The following is a 12,269-nucleotide window of genomic DNA, read 5'->3' as shown; positions in this document are numbered from 1 at the left end:
TGAAAATACAACCTATCAGAACCTATGGGACACTGCAAAGGCAGTCCTAAAAGGAAAGTTTGAAGCCAGGAATGCATATATTAAAAGAACAGAAAGATCTCAAATAAATGACCTAATGCTATATCTTAAACTCCTAGAAAAAGTAGAATAAGCTAAACCCAAAATACGCAGAAGGAGAAAAATAATAAAAAATAAGGGCCAAAATCAATGAAAGAGAGACCAAAAAATCATACAAAGAATCAATGTAACAAAAAACAGGTTCTTTGAAAAAATAAACAAGATTGACAAGCCCCTAGAAATCTGACTAAAATGGGGAGGGAAAAGCGGCAAATCAGTAAAATCAGAAATGAAAAAGGGGTGATAACAGCAAACACCAAGGAAATTCAGGGAATCATCAGGGACCACTTTGAGAACTATATTCCAAAAAATTGGAAAATCTTGAAAAAATGGAAACATTTCTAGATATTAATGACTATCCAAAACTGAACCAAGAAGATATTAACCATCTGCTGATCAATAACACATAATGAAACTGAAGCAGCAATAGAGTCTCCCTAAAAAGAAAAGTCCAGGACCTGAGGGATTCTCTGCTGAATTCTACCAGACCTTTAAAGGCAAACTAGTACCAACACTCCTTAAATTTTTCTACAAATTAGAAAGGGAAGGAACACTGCCTAACTCATTTTATGAAATCAGCATTCCACTCATCCCACAACCAGACAAGGACACATCCAAAAAGGAGAACTACAGGCCAATCTCCTTAATGAAGATTGATGCAAAAATCCTCAATAAAATAATGGAAAACCAAAGCCAACAACATATCACAAAGATCATTCACCACAAATAAAGTGGCTTTATCCAGGGATGCAGGGATGGGTCAATGTACAAAAATCAATAAATATAATATAGCACATTGATAGAAGCAAAGACAAAAACAACCTGATCATCTCAAAAAAAGCCTTCAATAGGATTCGATACCATTTCATTATAAAGGCTCTGAGGAAACTAGGAATAGAAGGAGTGTACCTCAAAATTATAAATGCTATGAATGACAAACCTATAGCCAACATCATTCTTAATGGGTAAAAACTGAAACCATTTCCCCTAAAGTCAGGAATGAGACAAGGGTGCCCAGTCTCCCTACTCCTATTCACATAGTCCTGGAATTCCTAGCCAGAGCATTAAGGCAAGAAGAAGAAATAAAAGGAATACAAATAGGTAAAAAATTAATCAAACTATCCCTATTTGTAGATGACATGATATTATACTTTAAAGACTCTAAAAACTCCTGTACTTCATAAACAACTTTAGCAAAATAGCAGGATACAAAACTAATTTACAAAAATCACTAGCCTTTCTATATCCAACAATGAACAGATTGAGAAACAATATAGGAAAACAATTCCATTTACAATAGCCTCAAAAAAAAAATCAAATACCTAGGAAAAAAGTCACAAAGGATGTAAATGACTTCTACAAGGAGAACTATAAACTATTGAAGAAAGAGATTGAAGAAGACTACAGAAGGTGGAATGATCTCCCATGCTCATGGATTGGCAAAATCAACATAGTAAAATGGCTATACAACCAAAAGCAATCTACATGTTCAATGCAATTCCCATCAAAATCCCCATGACATTCGTCACATAGATTGTAAATCTACCCTAAAGTTCATTTGAAAACACGAAAGACCATAAATAGCCAAGGCAATACTAAGCAAAAAGAGCAATGCTGGAGGTAACACAATACCCAACTTCAAACTATGCTACAAAGCCATAACAATAAAAACAGCATGGTTCTTGCACAAAAACAGACATGAAGACCAGTGGAACAGAATAGAAGACCCAGATAGGAATCCATACAACTAAGCTCACCTAATCTTTGAAAAAAGGTGCCAAAAACATACAATAGAGAAAAGACAGCCTCTTCCACAAATTTTGCTGGGAAAAGTGGTTATCTGCCTGCAGAAAAGTGAAACCAGATCCATGCCTGTCACCCTATCCTAGTATCAACTCAAAGTGGATTAAGGACCTTAAAATCAGACTTGAAATCTTGAAGTTAGTACAGGAAACAGCAAGAAATACACTGGAAGCAATAAGTATAGGTTCGGACTTCTTTAGTAGAACTCATGTGGTTCAGCAACTAAGAGAAAGGACTGACAAATGGTACTACATGAAATTAACAAGCTTTTTCACAACAAGAGAAATGGTCTCTAAATTGAAGAGGCCATCCACAGAATGGAAGAAAATCTTTTCTAGCTATATATCAGACAAGGGACTGATAACCAGAATATACAGGGAGCTCAAAAAACTAAACTCCCCAAAAATCAATAAACCAAGAAAGAAGTGAACAAATGAACTAAACAGAACTTTTCCAAGGAAGAAGTCCAAATGGCCAAAAAACACATGAAAAAATGCTCACCATTTCTGGCCATAAAGGAAATGCAAATCAAAACCCCACTAAGATTCCACCTCACTCCTGTCAAAATCTCTACCATCAAAAATACCAACAACAACAAATGTTCATGAGGATATGGGGAAAAAGGGATCCTCATACACTGCTGGTGGGAATGTAAGCTAATACAACCATTGTGGAAAACAATATGGAGGCTCCTTACAAAACTAAAAATAGATCTGCCATCTGATCCAGTAGTACCACTCCTAGGGATATACCCATAACTGTGACTTGTATTACTACAAAAGCACCTGCACGCCCACGTTTACTGCAGCACTATTCACAACATCCAAGTTATGGAAATAGCCAAGATGCCCCACTACAGACAAATGGATTAAGAAAATGTGGTATCTATACACAATGGAATTTTACTCAGCCACAAAGAAGAATGTATTTTGTCATTCACAAGTAAATGGATGGAACTGGAGAACATCATCTTAAGATAACAATTCTCACCACAAGAGCTTTTTAATTAAGTGAACAAAGATATGGATCACTCAAATAAGACTTTTTAGACTTGAAGAATGCAGATAATTCTCCCAAAATTGTGGGTAAAATGCTTATAAAATTTTAGCAGACATAGCTATTAAAGAAATTGAATCTACCCATTGTGGTCAATTATTTTAGCATTTAAAATATTTGTAGCCTCTCTTCATGATTTGACAGCCCTAGGGGAGGATTGTATGTTCCCAACAGTTTAAATCAAGCATGACCATTAGACTGAATGAAATGCAAGCAGAAGAGATGTATCTTCCTCCTCAGGAAAAACTTTAGAAGCCATCAAATTGTTCACCATGAACTGTTTTCTCCAGCCATATAACTGGTAATTTTAAAGATGGAGATAGTTCCATTATCCTTTTTCCTTCTACTGAAAGGTTTTAGGGGCAGAGCCACAGCTGACCCATGAGAGACAAAAGTGTAAGCATGACATACCTTTCTTTCAAAGTCACTGATATATTAAGACCATTTGTTATTACAGCATAACCTATACTACCCCAAAATAGGAAATTTCCTTCACAAAGAAGAGATGACATTTAGTAAAACTTTATTTAGTAAAACTTTAAATGTGTACTCCCTGGCTTAAAGTAAAGAGCACCCAGAATCAACAGCATTGTATAACATTGTTTTGGAGATCCTAGTTAGCTCTATAAGACAAGAAATATAAAATAGACGATATGCCTGTAATCCCAGCTACCTGAGAGGTAGAGACCTAGGATTATTGCTGTCAGAGATATGAGACCTATCAGAAACACAAATTAAAAAAAGTAAAAGGACTGGAAGCATAGCTCAAGTAGTAGAGCACTTGCCTTGCAAGCACAAGGCCCTGAGTTCAATCTCCAGTAAAAAAAAAAAAAAGTAGATGATTGATAAATAGATAGATACAGATAATGAGAGATTTTTCATATTTTAAATATATATGGAATATATATTTAAAAGAATGAAACAGTACTGCCTTTCTTCCAAGACAACTGACATTCAAATACTACAATTAATTAGAGATTTCACCGATGCTACTGGATGTACAGTCAAAATAAAAATCAATGCAGAACATCAATGCAATAACAAGCTGCTAAAAAATGAAATTTCAAAGTTTCCATTTATGATAACAATAATAAGCTATCAGAGATAAATCTAATAAAAGATGTTATGAAGAAAATCATAAAATATTATTGGAAAACACTGAAGAAGACTTATATAAATGAAACTCTACACCCTCAGATTAATCTACTAAATTATTCAGTTACATTCAGACACATAGCAGGTCAGTTTACTGAAGCTCACAAAACCAAATTTCAAATGTATAAAATAAGAAAATATCCAAGAATAATACATTCAATACTGAGAAAAAAAATAAGATAAAGATAAGTAAATACGATACTGAAGGAAAAATAAGATATGGAGAATCACCCTACTGATTTCTTGGCTAGCTATAAAGTTAAAGCAATTGAGACAATGTGGTGTTGGTTTGGGGATTGAAGAGGAGGAGGAGAAGGAGCAGGGAAAGAAGGAGCAAGTCCAGAAACAGAGCCATGTACATAGGAGAGCTTGGTACATGACTAGGGCAAGATTTCTACAAGTAGGAGAGTAAAGTATTAATGAAAACAGTATCAACATCTATATTAAAATTTTAAACTAGGTGCATCAAAAACACTGTTAAAGAAAGAGGGAGGGAAGGAAAGAGGAAGGGATAAAACCAAGAACGGATATTTAACTGTATCTAAACCAATTAGTTATATTAGTTGTCAAAGTATACAATTATAGTCAATTAAAACTAGTCCAAATCAAAACAATGAGCAAAGAATAAAAAGTAAAGTCCTAAGAAAAGGAAAACAAAATGGGCCATAGACGTATAAAGATTTGCTAAAGCACTGGTAATACTGAAATACAAAGGGAAACAAGATACCATTTCATCCCCTCGAATCTCAAATGTTTACATGCCTGACAATATGGAGCGGAGAGATTCCATGCATTCCTGGGAAGATAAAATGGTGTAATTGCTTTGCAGAACAATTGAGACTTATCTATAACATGGGGATGTGCGTTCCCTGTGGCCACTGCTGAGTGCACCTTAGAGAAATGTGCACACAGAGCATCTGAGACATGCGCAGGAAGAAAAGTCATTGTACCGTTGTGAATACTGGTAATCTTCACACTCATAAAATGTCTATAAAATGGGGATAACATTGATAACTACATCAAAGGATTGTTGTAAGAGCTAAATGAATTATGACAGTTAAGGAGGTTTTTTTTTTTGGTGGTACTAGTGTTTGAACTCAGGGCCTCATGCTTGCTATGCAGGTGTTTTACCACTTCTGCCATACCCTAAGCCTCTTTTTGTTTTTAGTTATTTTTTAAGTAGGGTCTCGTGTTTTTGTCCTGGCCCACTTCCACATGACTGAGATTACAGACATACAATACCACATCCAGCTTTTCTGTTGAGATGGGCTCTCCCTAACTTTTTGCCCAGTTGGCCTCGAACTTCAATCCTCCTTATCTCTGTCTCCCAAGTAGCTGAGTTTATGGGTGTGTTTCAACACTCTCTACCCAACATGTAAATTTTTATGTCAGTACATGAGATAGTGTAAGTGTATAATAAGGGTTAGCAGTTATTAAATCCATTTTAATGCTCTGTTAACATTATTTTGATACCCAGTAATGACTGCACTATGCTTAAAGGCTGAGACACTTTTCTTTTGCGAGTTTTCTGTTCTCCATACTGCTGACCTCATTTACTTGGCTGTTCCCTAGGTGCCAGACCTGTCAACCTGCCCTGTACTTCAAGGGGAGTCAGGCATGCTGGGATCTTGGAGGGGCTTGTGCATCCTCTCAGGTCACATTTATGTCCAGCGGTGAGCTGGGCAACTCTCCCATGTTACACTGTCCCCAGCATGTTCTGCCAAAGTTCTCCAAATTATCTTGATCTGTCCAGTCAATAGATGCTAAATCAAGCCAATAGACATTTCAATTTTATCCCTTAACCGGAGTTTTAGTTGTAAAGTTACATAATAACATGCCATACCTCTCAGATAACATATTTACATTTTTAAATGGTTCTCTAAAATAGATACAATTTAGTCACCACATTCTCTAAAAGCTGATTTTAGTTACACCATGTGGGAGAAATTCTGAGAGTAGACTATTAGAACTCTATCAAATTGTAAGGGGACCAAAAGGCAGAAGTGACTTTGTCTTACACAAAGGAGACAGGAAGTTATCCTTAAGAGCAAACCTCTAAGGAAAGGTGAGGAGCAGGCTCATCAAAGGAGTAAGACAACAATCCTCTAGCCAAGGTAATAAAATGCAGCTGCCTTTAGCTTACACAAGGAAGGCAAGGAAGCATCTTTGAAATAAACATCTAAAGAGCTATGAGAAGCAGGTTCCTCAGAAAAATAAAACGCAAGCTCTCACCAAAATAACAAAGGTGTCTATGAGCTGTAAATGGTGGATCTCACCAAGATAGCAAAAGGTAGCTCTAAAGTGTAAATCGTGGGCCTCAGGCTAGAACAGCTGATCAGACCCTCCTGGAATATACAGTTTGACAAGGACAGGGTAGCCAGGTGGTTGGGTTCAGCAAGAAGTCAACTATATGATGACATCCAATCACAACTGTAGTTTCAAGGTAGAACAGGTGGACCTTAGTCAGGCAGAGCACTATATTATTCCCTAGACTTCAGCTATTCCATGATTTAGCTCTTTTCACTAAGCCCCTCCCATGCAGGGAGCTTTGTTTTCCTTTCGATACACTTTGTGCTTGCTTTACTCTTAACTCCTGGTCTGGCATCTTCAATCATCGACTTTGCTAGGACACAAGCTTGAGATCAGCACTCTGGTTTCAAGACCACATTTACTAGCTTGCTCATTTGCGAATATAGATAAGGATGACTCTGCAAGTAACTCCCATCCCACACTCTATCTGCTTTATGTTATAATTGCTATGTTGAGGGATATTGGCTTTGTTTGAACATAAAGAGTATATAATCTTATTAGTAAGTTACATTTATTACAAAATATATTTATTTCATCAATATTCATAAAGCATTGTATATACCAGGTAAATATTAATCCACTTAGTCACAAATCATGGATTTCTGCTTTACTCTGTATTTAAGTATACATTTGCAATTCTCAAAACAAAAACTTGTTCTGATCCTTAAGGTAGTCTTTCTCTACTTCCTCAACACTCACAGAGAGAGAGAGAGAAAGAGAGAGAGACTGAGAGAGAAGATATGATTAAAGCTGATTAAGGCCATGTGTGTTTCCTGGCTTCTGCTACAAGACCAACTGGTCCTTGACTTTGACTTTGAGGTCCAAGTTTTGAATAAACTACTTATAAAAATAAGTTTTCTTTCCAATAAATTTACTTTTCAATGATTTCTCACTTAAATTTATTGCTTTATAACTTATAAACTTTTATAAAAATAGTGGTTCTTTCCATTGTTTATAAATTCATTATTTAAACACATTATAGAATTTCAACTATAGAGCAACATTAAAATTCATGCAATGAAATGATCATTGCTGGTTTAATTAAATTATAACTTCATGGGACCACAAAAAACATTATAAAAAAATATTCATTATTTTCAGTGAAAATGTATAGCATCTGAAAAATAATAACCCCAGCATTTAGATATTAATCCGATGGTCTCTACTATTTACCAATTCCTTATTCTTTGTTTCTTTGATGTTTGGAGACAATGTTCTTTGGATGGTTTTTCCTGTTCTTTTTTTACATATCAACAAAGGGCAAGAGAACAATTTTCTTTGCTCTTCTTGAAATGGCATTTTACTATTTTCTTTTTTAGTGTCAACATACTAGGCTGACCAGAATCCTCCCTGCCATTTATTAGGGAGACTGTTGCAATTCCCTCTTCCTTTGTCTAGTCTCATCAAATTCTCTAATCATCTGATTGCATTTTGATCAAACACTGCCTTCTTTATGCCCTACAGCTGTTTCTCTTCCCAAGGCCACTCCAAGCCTTTTAACTTTATGCAGTTGTAAATGCTAAATTACTTTTGCCTTTCGTCATTAGTCAGTTCCTCCTAGCCTCCTCAATTATCCATAGACTCCTACTCTGAGCATTTCCCAATTGGATTGCACAAAGATTGTAAAGCGGGTCCAGATTTGCTTGTTAATACTAACAAAGACAGTTTCTATCCAGTTAAAACCTTTGCTAAGTAATTTTTATGCACATTCTTATCTAATACTCCCAATAGTTCTATAAGGAAGGAATTTTATTAGTAAGGAAATTGAAATTTGGTGAGTTTAGGAATTAAGAACAAGTCATCACAGAGTTGGTAACTGAGAAATGAATACCTAGTCAATCTGATTCTAAAGTCTATATTCTTCCTTAATCACTCATTAAAAGGCACCTGAGAACTGTCTACACCAGAATTACCCAGAATATTTGGTAAAAGATAGGCTACTAGCCCCTTCTCAGACTTTCTAAATTAGTATCTATAAGGCAAAGGACCAGAGGACACATTTTTAACAAGCAGCTTAAATGATTCTTAGGCACACAATAGTTGAAAAATCACTGAACTGCAAGACCCACATTTTATGATTGTTCTGTCTCTCATCACCAAGCACAGTCTCTGGCTAGTTGATAACAAGAGTTTGATGGAATGGAATTAGCTAAGCCTACCATAGGAAAATGTGTTGCTGTTGGTACAATGCCTTTGGCTCTTTAGGAAAAAACATCTAAAGAAACTCAAGAAGACATTAGTATTTTTACATCAGAGTTAGGTACTCCTAATACTAGCCCTATGCCAACTTGATGAGAGCCACTCTCATTTGGAACACACCATAGTAAGGCCATGACACAATGGCCTTTCTTACTGGGAGAGTTCTTAGGAAACTGATACTAGAACGTCTGAAGACTGCCCATGATTTAAAATGACATAAACCTCAGAATGTAGATCTTTAGAAACAAACGTTTCCTGACATGTCCTTTTCTAGTTAATGAAAATGGTTGCATAAAACTAACTTCCAGCGTGCTGTGGTAGTACTGACCAGCCCAACTGCAATCTCATAATACAATCGCTAAGATGGTTTAGTATGAATCAGTATCCACAACAGCCATCTGCTATAGAGACACGATTAATTCTGTGCCTGCACTGTAAAATATCAAAAAGGAAAGGTTTTAAAATCTGAACAACTTTGCACATTAAAAATAGAAATTAAAAAACTGAGCAAAATCTGGACAAAATTTTGACAATGTTTTTCAAATTCAAACTTATGAATATGAAAAACACTAAGTCTTCATTGATAAATAACAAAGGTACTGGGTAAACAATTTTTAAAGAAGAAATGTAAATGGATAGTGAACACTTGGAAAATTGCTCAACTGCACTAATAAAGAAAAATACACAAAAGTGAAAATGTAGTGCTCTTTATTTTAGTCCACCAAGTAAGAACAAAGATACATTCAATATTTGCAAGAGCTCGGTAACATGGGCACTCTCAATGTGGTTTTCTGCAGTAATTGCAGGAACTTTTGTCTTGTGCAAGTCGAAGAATGAAGGTCATGGACTATAGGTTTATTGAGCAGAAAGACTGCACAAAAAGTCATGTGGCCTGTGGATCCTTGGGTTGGGAGTTTTATAGAGTCTTCTTTCCAGGATGAAGGGAAGACTACCATGTTCTAATACCTTTGGCTCATTCAAATTGCCCACTAAGTATGATTTTCTGTCAATCTCTGATTGGTCCTGAGGTTCAATCGCTTGTGCAGCAGTATCAAGGTGCCTTCACACCCTGTTTATTTTTCCTCTGGGCCAACGATTCATTCCATGAGTCCCCCTTCTTTAATCTGCCTAGCAAGGCCCTGCCTCCTAGCTTCTAGTCGTCCACTAAACTTCTGACAAGAATGACAATTGATAGAGCCTTTGTGAATGTAACTTGCAGTGTATTTCACAAGCTAGAATTTTCATATCTAAGAATTTATAATGAAGAATAGATAAAATATAAGACAAATTTTTGTGTATAAAATGTTTGATACAGTATTATTTGTGATAGCAAAAATGGACACAATTGAAAAGTCTAACATTGAAAGGATTATTAAGTGACACATCTATATAATGAAATATTATATAACCAATAAGATTATGGTACCCCCCTGAGTAAAAGTTAATTCAGTGTGCCAGACGTGGTCAAAACCTGTACATTCCAAAGAAAAGATTGACACTTGAACTTCTTCTAGGAGATAACCTTTGAGACCTAGAATATCTCACCTGATAAGAGTGTTGTTGTCTACCTGGGGTCTTGAGCCACACCAGGTCAGTTTATGCTAACAATGTGAGGAGTCTTGGGCCATGTGTTACCAATTTGACCTCTAAGGAGACCTGGGATCTGAGTAACGAAGGTATGTTACAGAGTATTCCATGCTTCTATAGCTAAATCCCAATAGAAATCCAGCACATCAATGCTTGGTTGAACTTGTTGGTGGGCAATATTTTATGATGTCATACATGACTGGTGGGAGAATTAAGTGGTGTCCATACAATTCCACTAGGAGAGGACAGCTAGGAGCTTGCACTTGGTCTTTCTTGGATCCTGCCCATTACATCTTTTCCCTTTACTATGTTTAATCTATATTCTTTTGCTTTAATAAACTATAATCATGAGAACAAATTCTATTTAAAAGAGCTTAAATGAAATGCTTCTATTGTAAAATTCATGGAAAAAAATCACAAATTGCTTATAAATAAGGTCTCAAGTTAATTTTTTTGTTTTTGTTATTTTTTGTATGGTGGTACTGGGTCTTACACTCAGGGCCTCACACTTGCTAAGCAGGCACTCTATCACTTGAGCCACCTCACCAGCCCTCAACTTTATTTTTAAAGAACCATTTTTAAAAGTTGAAAGGAATTAAGCCAGTATGTTAACTGCCATATTTAGGAGTGGGATTGTATGTCATTTACACTAGAAGATCAGGAATATCATTGAAAAAATAATAAGATATTTAGCTTAGTTTGGTTTTAGAAATCTACTTTAGTAGTGAACATTATATAAAATATTTCAAACATACAATGTAAAGAATTCACATCAAAGACATTAAAGTTGTTGATTGTGAAGGTGAGAGATGAGTGGGAATAAAAGAGAATACATGTGTGAATATCTAAAATACAAAATTAAACTGTTCTAATAAAGTCGTGGGATGACTTCCTCATTAGCAAATATGACCCCCTCCCAGGGAAAAAATGTATTTTTAAAGATTGCATATATTTTGGTTTCTTTGTTACCTTTTGAAACTTTAATGCCTACTTTCTAAAGTTAAGCCTGTAAACTTCACAAAATAAAAATCAATGCTGTTCTCCACTTAACAACATGAAAGATTTTCCAGACCTGTTTCTGCCATGTTGTTTTCTTCCTCCTTGTTTCCATTGTTAGCCTTGAACCAGAGTGGGTCTATTCAGACAATTCAGCAAAATGTGGAGGCACTTCAAAAAAACATCAAACCCTGGTCAAGAACATATATATATATATATATATATATATATATATATATATATATATATATATATATACATGTGTATATATATATGGTATGGATCATTTATATAGTGTCATCAGTATTTATCAGATAATTTTAAAGTTCTGCAATCACTAAATTTTCATGCAGTGGTCACTCCAGGTGGACCTAAAGGACATATCCATCTATGGGAAATAGAAATTATTTCAGAATACTGAGGATTAATTTGATCTGTATGATTCCTGTGAGCTAGGAGAAGGAGCCCTGGAGTCAAGAAAGGAGCAGTTAGGGGGAGGAGCCCTTCAGCCAAGAGCAGACCCAGACTGTCCCTAACCCAGCCTGCCTCAAACTCCCCTAGAGGACAATATTCCAAAAATTCTCTTATGGGGTTGACGAAGGGGGATAGTTCATCTTTGGTAGTTGCTTTGAGCTGACAAAGGGCTGTTAGGAATGTTGCCCCAAACTATTAGGACAGGACAACATTGTCCCTTTCCTATTGCTGTCCCTGGGGACTTGAACAGGGATGTTCATTGTCTGAATCTTTGTCCAGCCAATTAAGATTGCTCATGGCATCTCATCCACCTCCAGAAGTTGTTGGTCCTATTGGGTTATAGCTTGGGTTTTCAAGGCTTTTATCCTCCAAGAGATAAATATAGTTTAGATGGCATGACCTGAACATCAATAATGACAGGAGCATCAGAAGGGCCCTGCCAGATGTGGCAGGAAGGATAAAGTAGTTTTGAAAAGTGACAGAGAGTGTTATGTTTACTTTGTCTACAGGTGTTTGTATCCATAGTTATTTTAACTCTCTGATGGCCCACTATTTTGGATTGTAATTTTAGT

The sequence above is a fragment of the Castor canadensis genome, chromosome 1, assembly GCF_047511655.1.
Source record: "Castor canadensis chromosome 1, mCasCan1.hap1v2, whole genome shotgun sequence".
Lineage (NCBI taxonomy): Eukaryota > Metazoa > Chordata > Mammalia > Rodentia > Castoridae > Castor > Castor canadensis.
The sequence above is the reverse complement of the archived record's forward strand: the minus strand, read 5'-3'. Positions refer to the sequence as shown.